The sequence below is a fragment of the Vigna umbellata genome, chromosome 1 (genome assembly GCF_029865625.1).
Source record: "Vigna umbellata cultivar VRB3 chromosome 1, Vumbellata_1.0, whole genome shotgun sequence".
NCBI lineage: Eukaryota > Viridiplantae > Streptophyta > Magnoliopsida > Fabales > Fabaceae > Vigna > Vigna umbellata.
Window position 1 is genome coordinate 73,545,704 of NC_142165.1, and position 21,070 is coordinate 73,566,773.

At 38.3% G+C, this 21,070-nt stretch overlaps 1 pseudogene; it reads left to right on the forward strand.

The window, feature by feature from the left end:
• The first annotated feature begins 517 nt into the window (after nucleotides 1-517).
• Nucleotides 518-21,070, forward strand: part of LOC148206261 (uncharacterized) — a 57,908-nt pseudogene continuing 37,355 nt past the window's right edge.

The window sequence follows — 21,070 nt, forward strand, 5'->3', positions numbered from 1 at the left end:
GAGATGAAAGACACAAAGAGAGAACAACTTAAATCAATAATCAAAATAAACAATTGTATTAACTCAATCTAACCTCAGAATCCATAATGGAATTATAGCAGAATAACCCTAGATGCTTAGCTCTCCATGAATGAAGTTGAATACAAGATGAAATAAGAGAGAGAGAATTAGTGGATGAATGAATGAAGTGCCCTCTTCTGCCTCCCCTGAGTCTCTTTATATAGGGCTTGATTGGGCTTGGACTCTGAATATTCAGTTGATAGAATCTTTTATCTTTTATCTTCCAAATAACTAAAAGATTTAGATAATTATAACATTATTTAGAAGATATTTTCTGTTGATATTCCCAAATTAAATTAATTCAACAACTGAATTTTATCTTTTAGTTTTTCTGACTTTCCAAAATTGCACAAATGCCCTGAAATTTCCTCAATTTGCACTTTAGCCCCTTCAGAATTCTCCAAAATTGCACCAGAAGTCCCTGTTGACCAGCTTTGACCGAGGGAGGACGCGACCAATGAGTGTTTGCCACGTGGCAGCCCTCTTTCTCACCCAATTAGGGTTTCAGATTGGGAAAGGGCTTCCCCCTTTGCTCCTACGGCGGCTACTTTGCTGGTGGAGGACGTGGTTGAAGTCTCGCGGTGGCTGGTTCGTGTTTGATGGTGGTGTCGCGGCGCGGATAGGCGACGACAAGGTGGTTTCGCTGTTGACGGCGAGACTTGATGCAGTCGCGGCGGCTTGCGTTTTTCAGAGGTAAGGGTTGCTTACGGTGGAGGTTGGGCAGTTTGAAGGTGAAGGACGATGAAGGTGGTTGTTGTGCAACGACGACTTGAGGTTTGGGTGATTCTCGCGAGTTGTGTTTCTGATGCAGGTTGCATCGCGATTGTTGGGGCGATGAAGAACTCGCGATGGTGTTGATGGTGATGAACGTGAATCGTGGTGGCGGTGCGAGTTGCTAGTAGTGGCGGAGTTTGTGGTTGCGGTCATGGCAGTGGCAGTGACACTTGTTTGCGCGTGACGAAAAGGATGGCGACGGCGTGAAGGTTGACAGTGTGGTGCTAGGCGAAGCGGCGGATCTCGCGAGGAAGATGGTGATTGTCCGGTGACAGGGCAGCATGGTTGAGGCGTTGTGGTGGCGGGAGTGGTGGTTCGTTGATGCGCTGACAAGAAAGGAGGAGATGAACGGTGGTCGTGGAGGTTGCGCGACAACGGCGGATGGCACCATAGGTGGCTAGGGTTTGGATTTGGGAATTAGGGTTTCTGGGGAGAATATGATGATGTGGCAGAGGGGGGTGATGTGGCAGCATGTGGTTGGTCTATTTGGTGTGCAGAGGATTAATGACGTGGCAGCTTCTTAATGGTTAGATCTGTGTTTGGAGGATTTGGACACGTGGCAGAATCTTAGTGCATGAGTTTCCCTGAACTAGTCTGCATTGCTACACCGAACGGTCTGTTGAAGACTTGACTGAACAGTCTATTGAAGACTTGATCGAACGGTCTGTGGATAACTACCAAATGGTCAAAGAGCGAGCCTGCACGGAACAACAGAGTGCTATTGTCTGAGAATGCATGACCGAATGACCTTGTAATGATTGTGCAACCAGTTCATGAACCTGTAGAACAATGCTTAACCGATCGGTCTAAGCCCTTAAGAACCGAACAGTCAAATGTAGTAACCAGAGGAACAACAGCAGTGTTGGAAGCATATTCTGGACTTCTAGAGTGTGGCCACGTTATTTTCCATTTTCCACAACAACATTGTATTTGAATCTCCTTTTTTAGTGTAGCTTTGGGCTCATTTTTTGGCCATCTTTGGTAGAAGCCCATTAGAAGGGAATTTTTGTAATTTGGGGTATATATACCCCATTAGTTTTCTGTTCTTCGGAGCTTCTTCTTCCTCCTCCCCTTTTGGAGAGGTCTAGGTTTTGCTTTCATGATGGAAGCTTATCCATGCTTGAATGACCTGGCCTTGCAGACAAAACAGATGCAGCGGATGAAAAACAGTATTGGTGCAGTGGATGAAATACAGCAGAGTGGATGCAGTAGCAATTGGGTGAGATTTTGGTGTATTTGAGTGGAATAAGTATGTGTGGGAACCTCACAGCTCAGAAGGCCTTCCTACAATGGAAGGAAGCTAGAGGAAAGGGAAGAGAAAGTAGAGAGAATTAGTGACTCAAGAGCAATAGGGTTGGCAATGAATTTCAGCAGCAATTTACTAAGCTCAAAAGTAACCCAATACAAAGAAAAGGCCCTCTTATTTATAGGTGAAGAGGAGCCTAAATTCTGTTTGTAATTCCCTCCTAAAATTCAAATTATTCAGATTTTGATCAAGCAAAATCCATGCCTCATTCCAGCTCATCCAGCAAGGTGTGTGCTTCCTTCCAAATCAGCCAACATTCACGTGGAAAATGCTGGTGCATGCCGTAAGCACCTCCTTTGCTTTTTGGCTCCTTTGCTTGGTTCTTTCTTGGATGGCTCAATCATATTCTCCAAGATTTATTAATTCCTACAAAACAAAATATAAGTGCTTTAGTTAAGAGAAGAAGGATTTTTATAAGTAACCTTCCATAGAAGTAAAATGTTAGATGATCCTTCTTCTTCTTGAATAGTAAGAGGTCCAATGTGATTTCTTGATGGTTTTCCATCATTTCATTTCCATTTTCATGTATTTAATCTTTTTTACAGTGCAATTTAAGAATTGAAATGTTTGCTACATCCACTTTTCATTTTTGTTTTCGTTCCTTCTTCTTTGCTGTTGTGTTTTTACTGTTCATCATCATCTTCATTGTTGTGCTGCGTTTTTACTGTTCTATGTTTTACTGTTCATTCGTTTTAATATGCTGTTTCGTTATCATTTGCAATTCTAGATTTGAGTTTTATGTTTGAGTTCATTTGGTGCATTTTAATTCACTACAATTTCATTTCTGCCTGAGCCTTTACTGTTCCAGCGTTTTGTTTCTCCAACTTCGTTTATGCTGCTTTTTTATTATGCACATTTACTATTTCTGCAATTTTTATAGACCGTTCGGTTTTAAATTAATATCGTTAGGTCTCTAACATGCTTCATTGTTAGAGACCGTTCGGCTTTGTCTTGTGCATTTGTTTAGTTTTCATCTCATTTCCATCAAGTCTTGCTTTAATATCGTTCGACTTATTCTTGTGTTGTTCAGCTTTAGTTTCCATTTTACTGTTTTAATACCCTTCGTCTTTACTACTTATAGAACCCTTCAACTTACCTTGTTTTAATACATCTCATTTCCTTCACATCAAGTCTTGCTTTTTCTTTCATCATTTTTAATTATATTTGGTTGTCTTCAATTTCCAGTTTTAATTTAGTATAATTTTCCTTGCAAAAACACTTCCAACCCCCCCCCCCACTGCATGTTTGACCTAATACTCGAACCACATTTGGTCCTCGAGAGACGACGTAGGAGTCACTTCCTAGTCTATATTGCATTCTTATTGCACACCAAATTTGTATGGGGTGCGACACTAATAACTTTGAAAAACTGTTACTTTCATGCTTAAAATTGATACCAAAAGCAACCTTTAACACTCAGAAACTAGCTTGGAATCATGCTTTTGTTCATATTTTTGGAAATAAGAGAGCTGGACAAGTTTATGCTTGATTTCAGTGTTTTATGCAGGTTTTAAGGTGAATTTGGTGAAAGAAGTGAAGAAGCATAGAGATGGAATCAGAAAAGAACTCATAAAGTGCAAAAGAAGAGAAGCCGCAAGTCCCGCTCAACGCCAGTTTACCGCTGAGCGGCACTCAGGAACACCCGTTGGCTCCGCTGAGGGGTGAAAGTGCAGCTAAGGGGAGAATTGACTACGCACTGGTACCGCTGAGCGGCAGTTTACCGCTGAGCGGTGGTCTTTTGGGCTTAGGCCCACTTTTCTGTAATATTTCGAATAGTATATAAGCTTTAGGACTTCCTAGGGTTTGTATCTTTGTCTGGGAGGAAGCAGAAACATACTTTTCACCCCTTGGGGGTAGATTGGGAGATGGTGACGGCTCTCCTCTTCTCTTTCTAGGGTTTTTCTATCTCTTCCATTCTTTCATTATTGTTCATCTAGTTTCACCATGAATATGGTGAACTAAACTTTGTATTGTTGTTGGGGAATCAATGTAATCTTTTGAAGCTCTCATATATGGAATTTGTGTTTAAACATCTTATTTGAGATACATGCTTTCTTTCATCATTAGTTAGGGTTTTTCCTCTTTGCTCAAAGCATGCATTGTTTAACTCATTCGATGTCATGATTATTGATTTTGTCGATGTGGGAACGTACGGGGAAATCGAGATTCGGGGAAATTCTCCCAATAGCATGTTGCCTAGACATAGGAATATGAGGGTTGCTTGCTTTTAAGCTTCTGTGCTTCAGAATTAATTATTAGGGATGCTAGGAATTGTATGAACTCGTAATTAAGGATAGGCCTTCTTGCAAGGTGATTTAGAGAGTGGCATTAACATTGATGAAAAGAATGATGAATTCCTAAAAGTATATGAGAGTGGATAAGATGAAATTGATTACCCCAACAACATACTCATCAATCTAATTCGTTCAAGTGTTTGTGTTCATCATTTCCATTGATCAAAACTCATGCATACATGTTTACTTATTGTCTTTTGCATTTGAAACCTCAAGAATTTATTCACAAGTCTTAAATAATCAACAAATCATATAACTAACTAGGCCGTGAGTCCTTTGGGAGAACGATATTTGGTCTAACCGAGTTTATTACTTGATACGATTCGGTCACACTTGCCGAGGGTAAACAAGTTTTTGGCGCCGTTTTTCGGTGTTCATAAATTTGTCATCAGACACCCATCAGTGAGAAGTGGTCAAGGTTATGGTTTTAGTAGCTAAAATAAGGGTTTTAATAGTCAAATATGTAAGGAAAAGGTTGGTTTGTGGAATCTGGTTTTTCAGGTCTATTTTAGGGTCTGTTAAGATCTGTGAGAAGTATGTATTGTATGGAAACTGAACTAGAACCAGAAAGGAGTAATCCATAGTTGGTCTTGGTGTGGTTTTTAGTAAAAATTGGATGTTTGGAGTAGTGAGATTGTCAGTTGGAGAATCACGACTAAAGTGAACAATTTGGGGTCTTTAGTTAAGTCAATTAGGACTTGTCTAGTTCTTTAGTTTGCTGAAATTGGTATAGGAAGTTGTAAAAGTGAGTTTAGGTAGTCCAAAATGGTTAAATGAGTTTTGGAGTGGTTAATTCAAGTTAGAGATCTATTTTTAAATTCTTCTTAGTGTCTAAGGGGTTGTAGGAATTATTTAAACTTGTGTATAAGGTCACCAAAGTCAGAATAAGAGAGTTTCAAAAGTTGATGCAGTGTTGGATGCCCTCCAAGTGCCCTTGATTCAGGTTTTGGGTCTTCATTTTTAGTTTGTTCTATGTTTTAGGGATGTGCTGTTTTAAGTTCTATGATGTATGTGTGATAGTTTATTATGATTTTTATGGTGATGTATGCATTGTTAAGTCTACTTGTTTATTAAGTGGAAACGATAGGGAAATGAGTTCTAAGGTGGAACTTCCTAGTGTTGGTTTCAAGTATCGTTAATATGAATGTAGGAAGCTCAATCTTGGGGGTTATACTGACACTCTAATGGTCTTTCATTCTCAAGTAGAGAAGATTGACACATGTGGTGAGAGTAGTAAGAGGTCTTAGTCTAGGTGCTTCTAGTATGACCTACAACACGGTACAAACTAACCTTGTGAGTGTAGGGTAAAACACATGGGCAATGGCTTTGAAAAGCAGTAAAGGTCACCACAAGTGCACAACCTGCCATAGCTCAACATTCATTCTAAATCGAGATAATCTAGTCTAGGTCGTTGCATGTTAAGATGTTTGGGTTGATTTACATTATATTTGATCAATGTATAAGATGTTTTAAGTTGAATATGAATTGTTGTGTATCTAGGTTACCCTTTTGTTTATGATTGTGTTTGTAGGTTTCTTTGCTTCTTTGTTAGTTATGATCATCTGGTGGGTGTGAGCAAATGGTGAAGAGGTTTCTTTGTAGTAGGCATTAGATGGAGGTGTTGCGGTTGTTTAGTATCTTAAGTTAGCTATCTTGTATATAGTTTTGTATAACTAGTTTGCATATAAAGTTTCGTTATGGTTGTTTAGATGACTATAATAACTTTAGCTATCTCGTGGTTTAACTAGTTTATTTGTGTGATTATTGATTATCTTTGACTCTAATTTTGAATTTTGAAATTTGAATTTCTGTTTTTATTTTCTGTTTTTATTTTCGGTTTTTATTTTATTTTATTTTATTTTATTTTATTTTATTTTATTTTATTTTATTTTATTTTATTTTTTTTTTATTTTTATCAGTTTTTATTTTATTTTATTTTTCTGTTTTTATTTTTTCTGTTTTCTGTTTTTATTTTTTGTTTTTATTTTTTTTGTTTTTATTTTATCTTTTTATCTCTGGTTTTATGTCTTCTTCTCTATCTTTTTGTGCTAACAAATTTTTCTAGGGACTTGTTTTCTTGTGTATGCAGGAAGCAATTCGAACTAGAAGCAAGAAAACCTCGGAACCTCTTCTTGAAGGCTTAGACGAGAGTAGACGGAGGAGAAGAATCCGTACATCTAGAGAACTTTTCCCTCCTCCGGAAGATCTCTTGCAACCTTCACCACAAGGTTCTTACCATAGCACTGAGGAGATGGAGAATAATAATGTTAGACGGACTCTTGCAGATTACACTAATGTAGTTGGCCCTCAGCATTTCAATAGCATAGCAACACCGAGGGTCAATGCAGCTAATATGGAGGTGAAGCCGACATTAATCCAACTGGTTAAGAGTAACCAATTTAATGGGTTGTCTCACGAAAGCCCATATGAGCACCTCATACTTTTAATGAGATTTGCAATACAGTGAAGATAAATGGGGTGCTTGACGAAGCAATCAAACTTAGCTTGTTTCCCTTCTCATTAGGAGGCAACGCTAAGCTTTGGTTGAACTCTTTTTCAGAAGGGAGCTTTACAGAGTGGGAAGCTGTGGTGACAAAGTTCTTGAACAAATATTTCCCACAATCTAAAGTAAACAAAGGAAAGCAAGATATTTCATCTTTTAGGCAAGGCATGGAGGAATCATTAGGTCATGCATGGGATAGATACAAAAGCCTATTAAGAAAGACTCCCACGCATGGATTTGATGAAGTAGAAGTAGTCCTAGCCTTCCTTGGAGGTCTTGGTTCACAAACCAAGATGATGCTTGACGCCTCAACGGGAGGCAATATCAAATGGAAGACTCTAGAGGAAGCCACATAAATAATTGAAAACATGGCTACTAATGATAATGAGCTGAACAGTGAAAGAGGAGCTCCTATTCAACAAAAAGGAGTTCTACAGTTGCAATCCAATGATGCCTTGCTAGCTAAGAACAAGATACTAACTCAATAATTGGAGAATCTCACAAAGATACTTGCACAACTGCCAAAAGAGTTAAAGACTGCTGCACAGGTTCAACCACAGCTGTGTGAATTATGTGGGGGTGACCATATCAATGGTCAATGCGCCTTTCCAGCAGAAGCTTTAGAGGATGTTAACTTCATGGCCAATCAATTTCCATACCGTTAGGGGAATTTCAATCAAGGGTAGAAACCACACCCAAGTATTGGTCAAGGACAAAGTGGGAAAGCTGGACAATCAGGGCAGTTTAACAAGCAACAACAACAACCAACCTTATGGCAACAAATAACTACACTTAATGAAAGATCAATAAGGACCGAAGAAACTCTTCAGCAATTCATACAGGCAACTGCATCTACTCAAAAGAGCACTGAAGTTGCTATTAAGAACTTGGAGATGCAAATGGGTTAGATTACTAAGCAGTTGGAAGAAAGGCCTGACAAAAATTTTGGGGCTAATACTGAGGTTAACCCCAGGGAAGAATGTAAAGTGTTGGAGAGTACAAATGTTGAAACAGTTGAGTTAGAAAGGGAGAAAGAAAAAGAAGAAAGAGAAAAGAGAGAAAAAGAAAAAGAAGAGAGAAAAGAGAAAGAAGAGATAAGAGAGATAAAGAGTGAAGATATTCTTCTTTTTCCAACAAATCATGAGAAACAATTTGATTTTACAGAAATATTCAAGATGGTGGATAATGATGTACCTTGGAAGGAGATATTACAGCATATTGTAGTTTATACAAAGCCTGATGAAGAAGTCTCTACAAAGAAAAGACGTAGAGATATTGAGACAAATGAGTATAAAGCTGTTAAAAAGAAGCCATTCTCTCCAAAAGCAAAAGATCCAAGAGGTTTCTCCATTCCATGCACAATAGGGAAGAAAATGATAAAGAAGGCTTTACTTGATTTAGGATCAAGTGTTAATTTGATGCCTTATTCTTTACTTGAGCAGATTGGTGATGTTGATGTGAAGCCTATAAAGATTAATTTAGTAATGGCAGATGGATCCTCAAAGAATCCCTATGGTATAGCAGAGGATGTTATAGTTTGAGTAGGCAAACTACAGTTCTTGGTGGACTTTGTGGTGATGGAGATGGAGAGTGAAAAGATACCCATTATTCTCGGAAGACCGTTTATGAAAACTGCCAAAGCCATCATTGATGTGGATGAAGGTGTAGTGGTGCTCCAAGACCGAGAAGAAAGAGTTGTTGTAGATGTATTCAAAGAAGAGAGGCAGATGCAGGAGGAAGAAGCTAGTCATAAAGTTGCATATCAAGATGTACTCATGACTAGCCCTGAAGATGAAAAGCCAAAGGTCAAAGGTAAAGATTGTTGTTTGTTTCAGGTACAGGAAGAAGAAAAGATTGGGAAAGGAAGAAAGGTCCATGATGACTGGATGAAAGAACGACTCCAACTTGGTAAACCTGTGAAATTCAAAAACAAGTTGTGGGTTGTGAAAGACTACAAAGAAAATGAGATGATAGAGATAGAGTCTCCACATTCCAGAAGAGTCAGAAAAGTGGATCGAAAGCAGTGGATGAGTTGGTGTGATATGAACATCAACCATGAAGAAGGAACTTGAGCTTTATTGGGTCAAGCTAATGACGTTAAAAGAGCGCTTGCTGGAAGGCATTCCAGTGATTTGAGGACAAATTTTCTTTTGATTTTATTTTGGTTTTGTAAATTTTTATAAACTTGGACATTACTTTTGTAAATTTTTGGGTATAGCATCTACTAAAGGATGCTAGGTGGTTAAGTATCTACTGAAAGATACTAGGTTTGTTGCACCTACTGATGGGTGTTGGTGGATTTTGGGTCAGGCTCGTGACGTTAGACAAGTGCTACCTGGGAGGAAACCCAATTGATTGATTATATTTTTGTTTGTTTTGCTTTAGTTGCATGATAAGGATTTGCATGAGTAATCTGAGAATTTAATTACAGGGAGCAAGTGAGGGGCATGTGTAGGAGGCACCTAGGTTAAGCTAGGAAGAAGAAGAGCACTTCACGAAAGTGCCACTGAGCGGTAGTGTCGCAAAATGGGCTTAGGTTGCCCCTTAGCGGAACCCGAGCCCAATGGGGTATTTTTATACCCTAAGTCGCGCCTTGGCTTCTATTTTCAGATTTTTCTCTACACACACACTCCTACATACTTTTACAAAGGTTCTTTACAATTTTCCCTTCATTCTTCTTGAGAAAATCTCCTTTCCACTCACTTTCTAACTAGCTTTCCATCTAAGTTTGGGGTTGGGAGAGAGCATCATTATTCTTCATAGTTTGAAAGCATTCTCCACTCATCTAGCATCTCCACCCAAGTAAGTCAAACATTTTTCATTCTAGGGTTCTTGAGTATGAATTTGATTATTGAAACATGAATTTTTAGGGGTTTTGATTCCTATGCATGATTTAATGAATTAATTGATGTTTGAACCGATTGAACTGATTGATTTTGATCTGGAAGATTGAAAATTGCATGTGGGTGGAGTTAGGAAAGGTTAAAAGTGCAGTTTTTCAAAAATCTGCAGAATCACCGCTCAGGGGTAAATTGTCGCTAAGCGGCACTTTGACAGACATTATATTTTGCTAAATTGTGTACTGGATTGTTGCATTGGTGGCGCTGAGGGGTGATTTTGACCCTCAGCGGTGGTTTAACATGGAATTAGGGTGTTGTTTTTGGTGTACTAATGCTTAACAACATGTCTTGTGGTTTTTTAATCTGTGTTTGATGTAGGAATGACATCTTCTTCAGCCAAAAGAGTGAAGACCATTGCAGCCAAAAGGAAAGAAAAGGAACCAGAAGAACCCCACTCTAGTAGGTTCCTATCTCGCAAGCATGAGAAACATTTTAAGGTGGTCCAAGATAGGAGACTCCTTATGGTGAGAAAAGTTGGAATGATACCTAACTTTGCTCCTCCATTTGGAGAGCAATTGTTGGGAAATGATTGGGGGAAGCTAGCCACATACCCTACACCAGCCAATATAGCTGTGGTGAAAGAATTCTACACCAATGCAAGGAAGATTGATGGTTATCCGGCTGAGGATTACCTAGGCTATGTCAGAGGCCACACTATTAGGTATGATCCTGACTCTATCAACAGCTTCTTGGGTACTGTATGGGCTGGTGAGCAGTGCCAATTTGCTCTCTGTATGGAAGAAGGCACTGATTTTGATGATGTGGAGAGAGTTTTGTGTATACCTGGAGGACATTTTCAGAGGAATAGAACTGGTTCTATGGTGAACATTAGGAGGACTGACTTGAATCCTCTTGCAAAGTATTGGATGGCATTTTCTCATGCCAACATTCAGCCATGTTCTCATGTATCAGACATCACTCTTAGCAGGGCACTCCTCCTTTACTGTGCGATCAGGAACTTGAATGTCAATATTGGACAAGTAATAGCTGATGACATAAGGGTGTGTAAAGCACCCTTAGGACATCCTTCTTTGATCACACACCTTTGCAAGCTAGCTGGGGTGGATACTTCTGCTCCACCATTTGAGAGGCTAAGGAAAGCAATTGACGAGGCTTATTATAGACAATACTGTGGAGGTGAGGAGGCAGCTCAGCCAGTTCCACCATGTCGTATTCATAGAGAAAGAGGACAAGCATAGAGTCAGGCATCTGCTGAGACACATGAAGCAAAACCTTTCCAAATGAGGGACATGTATATGTCTCTTATAGGTGCACAGTTGCAGTCTATCCACTGAGGGCAGGTGGCCACTGCTGAGATGATTGTTGGAATGTATGATACACCTCCAGCACACAGGTGGACTATGGAGGAGTTCCATAATGTGATAGCTTGGCCAGAGGAGCAACTCCAAGGCGGCAGAGCTGGAGCAACTGAAGCTTCAACTATGGAGATGGATGAAGATGATGCTGATGATGATGAAGATAGTGCATTTGAGGATGCTAAAGATGAGGAAGAAGAGGAGGATACAAATGACAGCTCAGACTGATGAGGAACTGAGATAACATTTACTGATGAATGCTATCAGCACTAGAGTAGGAGTTATGTTTCTGTGTGGTTTTATACTTCTGGACCTAGTTTTTGGTTTTAGAATAAGGTTTGATGTACTCAATTGGAAACTTTGTCTGTTATGATGGTTTGCTTATGATTGTTGTTTGATAAGTAATGCCTGATGATGCTTTGATATTGATTGATGTTGAGATGTGCACATTAGATGCTGATACAGGTGATTCACAAGCTTTGTAAACAAATGCATGATGTTGTGATTGTGATTATGATACTAAGCAGGATGTGTATGTCGAATGTGAATGATACATCCTAGGAGATGTGGAGAAGCAGATCCGTGAGATTGGAGGTGCAGGGAGGCTTGAACAGCTTGCTGAAACCAATGGAACAGTAGCATGGGCAGCTGCAGACTTGGAGTTTTGTGAGCAGATTGATGAAGAGTTTTGGATGTGAAGCAGCGGATGTTTGGAGTTTAAGGTGAATGGATATGGAGGCTAGCTTGGAGAGGTGATTCACAACTCAGAAGGCTTCCTAGAGTGGAAGGAAGTTGCAATGGAAATCAAGCTAAGAAGTGACTATTGGAGAAGGAATTTGCTATGCATTTCAGCAGAAATTCTTTACTACAATCCAAAAGTGCTTTACAAGCTTTTCCTATGAGATTTTATAGATTAATCTCAAGGCTTTAAGCACTCAACTTTCACGTGGCAGATCTGAACCCATGTGCTACATGTATAGCTTCTAAAACACGTGAAAATCAAGTTTTATGTGAAGAAAAACAATTACTCATGCAGCCCCATAGAAGGATAAGTACACCCCTTTTGTATAGAAATGTCCTTTTTACCCTTCTCCATGTTTTGGCAGATTTGGCATATCTTCTTGTTCTCCAATTTTCCATCCAAAGATAGCAAATAGTACTTGACCTTGAGGAGAATATTCATCTTGGAGCTTTTTGGCCATTCCTCTTGTGATGGGTCCTATGGTGTTAGACCTTCTTGTATCATCCCCTCCCTCTTGAGAAGGATTTGCCCTCAAATCCAAAAGATCTTCATCTTCACTAGCAAATCCTGCAAAAGGTTTAAGATCAGATACATTGAAGGTAGCATGAACACCATATTCAGGAGGAAGATCAAGTTGATATGCATTGTTATTAATCCTCCTGATCACTCTAAAGGGTCCATCTCCTCTAGGATTGAGTTTGGACTTTCTTAGTTGAGGAAATCTTTCCTTTCTAAGATGGATCCAAACTAAATCTCCTTCATTGAAGATTAACTCTTTCTTGCCCTTATTATGTTTCTTGGCATATTTCTCATTTTGTTGTTGAATTTGAATTTTAACCCTTTGATGTAAATCTTTAATAAATTTAGATTTAGATACCCCATCTTGATGAACAAAATCAATAGAATTTGGAAGGGGTATTAAATCCATGGGTGTCAAAGGATTAAAACCATAAACAACTTCAAAAGGAGATAATTTAGTAATTCCATGAACTACTCTATTGTAGGCAAACTCAACATGAGGAAGATACTCATCCCAAGATTTGTGATTACCTTTTAGAACTACCCTTAGTAAAGTGGAAAGAGATCTATTTACTACCTCAGTTTGACCATCTGTTTGAGGATGGCAAGTAGTAGAAAAAGATAACTTAGTCCCTAATCTAGACCATAAGGTCCTCCAAAAGTGACTAAGAAATTTTGTATCTCTATCCGAAACGATTACCTTAGGTAGACCATGAAGTTTAACCACATCTCTAAAGAATAACTTTGCAATGTTGCTTGCATCATCTACTTTGTGGCAAGGTATAAAATGAGCCATTTTGCTAAACCTATCTACCACCACAAAGATAGAATCAAAACCCCTAGAAGTTTTGGGAAGACCTAACACAAAATCCATACTTATCTCTTCCCAAGGGGTGGAAGCAACATTCAAAGGAGTATAAAGTCCATGAGGCATTGATTTAGATTTAGCTTCTAAACAAGTTATACACTTAAAGCAATGCCTTTGAACATCCCTTCTCATGTGAGGCCAAAAGAATTTTTCTTTCAACATGCCAAGGGTCTTTTCTACCCCAAAATGTCCCATTAATCCTCCCTCATGTGTCTCTTTAACAAGGAGTTTTCTATGTGAACCTTGGGGAATGCAAATTTTTCCTTCTTTAAAAAGATACCCCTCTTTCACATAGAATCCTCCTTGAGGCTTATTGAGACATTCCTCATAGATATGAGCAAAATCAAGATCTTGTGAATATAATTCAAGAATGTTATTAAATCCAAGAATTTGAGCTCCCAATGTAGCTAATAGATTAATTTTTCTTGACAAAGCATCAGCCACCACATTGGATTTTCCTTTCTTGTATTTAATAACATAAGTGAATTGTTCAATGAATTCCAACCACTTAGCATGCCTCTTTTGTAACTTGTGTTGACTCTTCAAATACTTAAGTGATTCATGATCACTATGAATGATAAACTCCTTGGCAACAAGGTAATGTTCCCAAGTTTGAAGAGCCCTCACAAGTGCATAAAGTTCCTTGTCATAGGTGGGGTAATTACAAGAGGCACCATGAAGTTTTTCACTAAAGTATGCAATTGGGTGTCCTTCTTGTAATAATACTGCACCTATGCCAAATCCTGAAGCATCACATTCTAGCTCAAAAGTTTTGGAAAAATTTGGCAAAGCTAGAATGGGTGCTTGTGTGAGCTTCTCTTTGAGTAGCTCAAAAGCTTTTTGTTGTTTATCCCCCAATGGAATGTAACATCTTTTTTCACCAACTCATTGAGGGGTGAAGCAAGACTAGAGAAGTTAGGAACAAATCTTCTATAAAAGCTTGCCAACCCATGGAAGCTCCTTACTTCTCCTACATTCTTTGGAGGAGGCCAATCTTGGATGGCCTTTATTTTTTCTGGGTCCACATGAACCCCATTTTTGGTGACCAGAAATCCAAGAAATATGACACTATCAACACAAAAGGTACACTTGTCAAAGTTTGCAAACAATTTGTGTGTTCTAAGAATTGTTAAAACAACTCTCAAATGATTTTCATGATTTTGCAAATTTTGACTATATACCAAGATGTCATCAAAATAAACAACTACAAACTTCCCAATGCAATCCCTAAGGACATGATTCATAAGTCTCATGAATGTGCTTGGAGCATTTGTAAGACCAAAAGGCATAACTAGCCATTCATATAATCCAAACTTGGTTTTAAAGGCAGTTTTCCATTCATCACCTTCTTTAATTCTTATTTGGTGATAGCCACTTTTTAAATCTACCTTTGAAAATATTTGTGCTCCATGTAATTCATCCAACATATCATCAAGCCTAGGAATGGGATGTCTATACTTGATTGTGATGTTATTGATAGCTCTACAATCACAACACATGCGCCACTTCCCATCTTTTTTTGGTACAAGTAACACTGGTACAGCACAGGGACTTAGACTCTTTTGAACTAAGCCTTTATCTAGCAACTCTTGGACTTGTGTCTCAATCTCCTTAGTTTCTTGGGGATTTGTCCTATAGGCTGGCCTATTAGGAAGAACTGCCCCTGGAATGAAATCAATTTGATGTTCAATTCCTCTTATGGGTGGAAGCCCTTTTGGAATTTCTTGTGGGAATAGATCATCAAATTCTTTCAAAAGTTTTTGAATGGATGGAGAGAGAGTTGAAGTCTTTGAATCACTAGATGTGCATGTAAGTGTCCCTTGACAAAGAAGAAGATATGAAGGTTGCTCAACTTGAAGTATATTGATTAAAGTCTTTTTGTTTAAAAGGACTTCATGTTGAGTGACCTTAGGTGGCACACTTGTTGCTAGACCTTCCTTTCTTTTTGACTTTTTCTTTTGATCATGTTCTTGCTTTCTTAAGGACTTCATTTGTGCTTGATCCTTAGCCACTTGGGTAGGAGTCAAAGGATGAAGCACAAACTTCTTGTCCTTTTGATGGATAGTGATGGTATTGGTTAGACCATGATGGATAGTTTGATGATCAAATTGCCATGGTCTCCTGATAACAGTTGAAAAACTGTTATTTTCATGCTTAAAAGTGATACTAAAAGCAACCTTTAGACTTAGAAACTAGCTTGAAATCATGCATTTTGTTTATATTTTCAGAAATAAGAGAGCTGGACAGGTTTATGCTTGATTTAAGTGTTTTTGTGCAGGTTTTGAGGTGAATTTGGTGAAAGAAGTGAAGAATAAGAGAGAGGACATTAGAAAAGACAAGAAAGAGTGCAAAAAGGAGAAGTCGAAGGCACCGCTCAGCGGCAAACTACCGCTGAGCGGCACTCAAGAGGTGGCGTTGGAACCGCTGAGGGGCAAATGGCCGCTGAGGGGAAGAAAGAAGACGCGTAACTACCGCTGAGCGGTAAATGGCGCTGAGCGGCACTTTTTGGGCTTGGACTTTTATAATCTTTTGTAACTCTAGATTAGTATTTAAGGGCTTGCACGTCCTTTAGTTAGGGATCTTTGGCAGAAACGAGGCAAACACTCTCTCTTTCACCCCTTGAAGGAGGATCTTGGATGCTCAGGCTACCTCTTCACCTTTATTGGGTTTATTCTTTCATACTTTCATTGTTATTCATCTAGGTTCACCATGAATATGGTGAACTAAACCTTGTATGTTTGTTGGGGAATCAATGTAATCTCTTGAAGCTCTCATATATGGATTTGTTGAATACATCTTTGAATTAAGACATATGCTTTCTTTTCATCATTAGTTAGGGTTTTTCCTCTTTGCTCAATGCTTGCATTGTTTAACTCATTCTAATGCATGATTATTGGTTTTGTTGATACGGACACGTACGGGGAAATCTAGATCCGGGGAATTTCTCCCAATATTTTACTGACAACATTATATTGGTTGCCTTAAGCTCCTGCACTCATGAACTAATCATTAGGAATGCTAGGAATTGTATGAACTATTTGATTAGGGAGAAGCCATCTAGAATGGTACATTAGAGAGTGGCATTAACAATGATGATTTGAAAGAGGAATTCCTAAAATATATGAGAGTGGATGAGATGAAATTGACCCCCAACAACATATTCATTCATTTAATCCATTGAAAGTGTTTATCTTATGTCTTTGCCATTGATCAACTCATGCATACATGTTTATTTTCGTCTTGCATATTAAAATTTCAATCATTGTTTTCTTAAGTCTTAGCTAATCAAGAAATCACATAACTAAACTAGGCCGTGAGTCCTTTGGGAAGAACGATACTTGGTCTTACCAAGTTTTATTACTTGAACGATTCGGTCATACTTGCCGATTGTGAAACAAGTTTGTGACATCATATTTTGGTGCTTACAAATTTGTCCATCAAGTTTTTGGCGCCGTTGCCGGGGATTCGTGGTTTAACTGGTTAATTTGTGTGATTATTGATTATCTTTGACTTATTTTTTTTATTATTTTATTTTAAATTTCGAATTTTTATTTTATTTTATTTTTCTGTTTATATTTTTCAGTTTGTATTTTATTTGATTTTATTTTATTTTTCTGTTTTCTGTTTTTCTGTTTTCTGTTTTTTTATTTTTAGGTTAGATTTTATTAGATTTTATTTTTATCTTTTAGGTTAGATTTTATTTTTATCTTTTTAGATTAGATTTTATTTTGTTTTCGAATTTTTATTTTTTATTTTATTTTTCTGTTTTCTGTTTTTCTGTTTTCTGTTTTTTATTTTTAGGTTAGATTTTATTAGATTTTATTTTTATCTTTTAGGTTAGATTTTATTTTTATCTTTTTAGATTAGATTTTATTTTATTTTTATTCTATCTTTTAGGTTAGGTTAGATTTTATTTTATTTTATCTTTTAGATTAGATTTTATTTTTTTTTTTAGATTAGGTTTTATTATATTTTATTTGATTCTATCTTCTAAATCTTTTATCTTCTTATATCTTTTCAATCTTTATTTTCTTCTATATCTTTTTGTGCTAACAAATCTTTTCTAGGGTTTTGTTTTCTTGTGCATGCAGAAGGCAATTCGAACTAGAAGTAAGAAAACAACAGAACCACTACTTGAAGGACTAGACGAGAGTAGAAGGAGGAGAAGAATCAGAACATCCAGAGAACTTTTCCCTTCTCCTGAAACTCTCCTACAATCATCACCACAAGGTTCTGTTCACAGCACAGGGAGTATGGAGAACAATAATAATGCTAGAAGAACTCTTGCAGATTACACTAATCTTGCTGGACCTCAGCACTTCAATAGCATAGCTCGACCTAGAGTCAATGCAGCCAACATGGAGGTCAAACCAGCATTAATTCAACTGGTAAAGAGTAATCAATTTACTGGGTTATCACATGAAAGCCCATATGAGCACCTTACAACATTTAATGAGATCTGCAATACGGTCAAGATCAATGGGGTGCCAGACGAAGCTATCAAACTTAGCTTGTTTCCTTTCTCATTGGGAGGCAATGCTAAGCTTTGGTTGAACTCTTTTCCAGAAGAAAGTTTCACAGAATGGGAAGCAGTGGTTGCAAAGTTTTTGAATAAATACTTCCCACAATCTAAAGTGACTAAGGGAAAGCAAGAGATATCTTCATTCAAGCAGGGCATGGAAGAATCACTTGGACATGCATGGGATAGGTATAAAAGCTTGTTACGTAAAACTCCCACGCATGGTTTTGAAGATCAAGAAGTAGTCCTAACTTTCCTTGGAGGGCTTGGTTCACAAACCAAGATGATGCTGGATGCCTCAGCTGGAGGCAATATCAAATGGAAAACTCCAGAGGAAGCAACTGAAATTATTGAAAATATGGCTACAAGTGATAATGAGCTTCACAATGAAAGAGGCGCCCCTATGCAACAGAAAGGGGTTCTTCAATTACAAACCCATGATGCTCTGCTAGCACAGAATAAGATTCTAACTTAACAGCTGGAAACTCTGACCAAAACTCTTGCTTCACTACCTAAAGAGTTAAAATCTGCTGCACAGGTACAAACCCAGTTGTGCGAACTATGTGGAGGTGATCACATCAATGGCCAGTGTGCTTTTCCAGTAGAGGCCTTGGAGGATGTTAACTTCATGGCTAATCAGTTTCCATACCGTCAAGGGAATTATAATCAGGGTTGGAAACCACATCCAAGCATTGGCCAAGGACAAGCTGGGCAGGCTAATCAGTTTAATAAGCAGCAGCAGCAACCAACTTTGTGGCAACAATTATCTATGCTTAATGACATATCAACAAAGTTGGAAGAAACTCTTCAGCAATTCATCCAGAAAACTGAATCTTCTCAAAAGAGCACTGAAGCTGCTATAAAGAATCTGGAGATTCAGATGGGTCAGATCACCAAGCAATTGGAAGAAAGACCCAACAGAAACTTTGGGGCTAATACTGAGGTTAACCCCAGAGAAGAGTGCAAAGTGGTCAAGAGTGTAAATGAAGAGATCATTGAGTTGGAAGAAGATGAAACAGAAGAGAGAAGAGAAGAAGAAAGAAAGGACAATTTTCCTTTTCCAATAAATCAGGAGAAACAAATGGATTTCACAGAATTATTTAATATGTTGGATAATGAAGCACCTTGGGAGCAGATTCTACAGAAAATCACAGTTTACACAAAATCTGATGAGAACATCTCTACAAAGAAAAGACGTAGAGATGAGGAAGCAAAGAAGTGTATAGCTGTTAAAAAAGAGCCATTCCCTCCTAAAGCATCTGATCCAGGCAGTTTTTCTATCCCTTGTTCTATAGGGAAGAAAAAGGTAAAGAAAGCTCTCCTTGATTTAGGTTCAAGTGTTAACTTGATGCCTTATTCTTTACTGGAGCAAATTGGCAAGGTTAAAATGAAACCTGCAAAGGTTAGAATAGTAATGGCCGATGGATCTTCAAAGGAGTCAAGTGGAATTGTAGAGGACATTATAGTTTGTGTTGGCAAACTTCAGTTCTTGGCAGACTTTGTGGTGATGAAGATGGAGACCGAGAGAATACCTTTCATACTTGGAAGGCCGTTTATGAAAACGGCTAGGGCTATCATTGATGTGAATGAAGGTATAGTGGTTCTCCAAGACAGAGAGGAGAAAGTGGTGGTGGATGTGTTCAAAGATGAGATACAAGCAAAGGAGGAAGAAGCCAGTTATAAAGCTGCATTTCGAGATGCACCCATAACTAGAGGTAAAAATAAAAATCTTAAGGTTTCTGATAACCATTGTTTGTATTTTCAGGCACCCAAGGTAGAAGAGATTGGAAAAGGAGAAGAAGTTCCTAGAGACTGGAAAAAATTAAGACTCCAACTTGGCACACCTGTAAGACTCAAGAACAAGTTGTGGGTTATTAAAGGCTTTAAAGAGAAGGAGATGATAGAGATAGAGTCTCCATATTCTAGAGAATCTAAGACAGTCCAAAGGAAGCAGTTGAAAGGTTGGTGGAAGGACTACGTCAACTATAAAGAAGATGGAACGTGAGCTTTAACAGGGTCAAGCTAGTGACGTTAAAGAAGCGCTTGCTGGGAGGCAACCCAGTAGATTTACAAACTTTTGATTTGGTTTTATAATTTGTAATTTGTGAACATTATTCTGGACATTATTTTGTTGGATTTAGCATCTACTGAAGGATGCTAGGTGGTTAAGTATCTACTGAAGGATACTAAGTTTGTAACACCTACTGATGGGTGTTGGTGAGAAGATTTTGCACCTACTGATGGGTGCTGGTAAGTTTGAAACACCTACTGATGGGTGTTGGTGGATTTTGGGTCAGGCTCGTGACGTTAAACAAGCGCTACCTGGGAGGCAACCCAGTTGATAGATTGTTTTCTGTTTGTTTATTTTAGTTAGGGTTTGCATAAGCATTTTTAACATTGAATTGCAGGGAACCAGTGAGGGGTATGTCTAGGAAGGCACGTAGGTCAAGAAAAGAAGGAGAAGGGCACATCACGAAAGTGCCGCTGAGCGGCATTTACCGCTGAGCGGTACTAACGCAGATGGGCTTAAGTTCCCCTTAGCGGAACCCGAGCCCATTGGGGTATTTTTAAACCCTAAGCTGCACGTTTTTACACTCTTTCAAGCTCTTCTCTGCACAAACACTCCCACATACCTTCTCTTAGGTTTTCCACATCTTTTTACTCTTACCTCTTAAGAAAATTTCTCTTCCACTCACTTGCTCACTAGTTTTCCATCTAAGTTTGGGGTTGGGAGAGAGCATCATTGAAGGGGCTGATTTCTTCATTATGGTTTACTAATGCTTAACAATGTATCTTTTGGTTTTGTGAATTATGTTTGATGCAGGGATGGCCTCCTCATCGGGCAAAAAGAATCAAGACTAGAAGATCCAAGAAGAAGGAGGATACAGAGGACAGCTCAGATTGAGGAGGAGTTGAGATAGCATTTACTGATGAATGCTATCATAATTAGAGCAGGACTTATGCTTTGTGTGGTTTAAGTTTTCTGAACTTATTTGTTTTTGTTTTTAGATTAGGGTGTGATGTACTCTATTGAACACCAGGTTCCTTATGATGGTTTGCTATTAACTGTGATTGTGTGATAAGTAATGATTGAATGATGCTTATTGATTGATTGATGTTGAGATGATGTGCACATTAAAATGCTTATACAGGTGATTCACAAGCTTTGTGAACAAATGCATAATATCATGATTGTGATTGTGAAATTAAGCAGGATGTGCATGTCAGATGTGAATGAGCTTATATGTGAGGTTTTGAGCTCCAGAGTT